Genomic DNA, 228 nt, shown 5'->3' on the forward strand with positions numbered 1-228 from the left:
AGATCAGAGTTAAGTCTATATCTAGCTGCTGATAAGGCAGGACTTTCGATAATATCATGTAATGAGCTGTCATCTAAGAAGAGAAAAGGGTGTGTTGTGGGTCCATCATTGATATAAATAAGAAAAAAAAGTGGTCCTAGGACGGATCCCTGTGGAACGCCAGCTCCTTTTTTTACACCAGTTTGAACATTGCCCATTAATTAACCCTATCTAGACCAGGTTGGGGGG

This window comes from Branchiostoma belcheri, unplaced genomic scaffold (assembly GCF_001625305.1).
Source record: "Branchiostoma belcheri isolate BF01 breed outbred unplaced genomic scaffold, Haploidv18h27 scaffold311, whole genome shotgun sequence".
Lineage (NCBI taxonomy): Eukaryota > Metazoa > Chordata > Leptocardii > Amphioxiformes > Branchiostomatidae > Branchiostoma > Branchiostoma belcheri.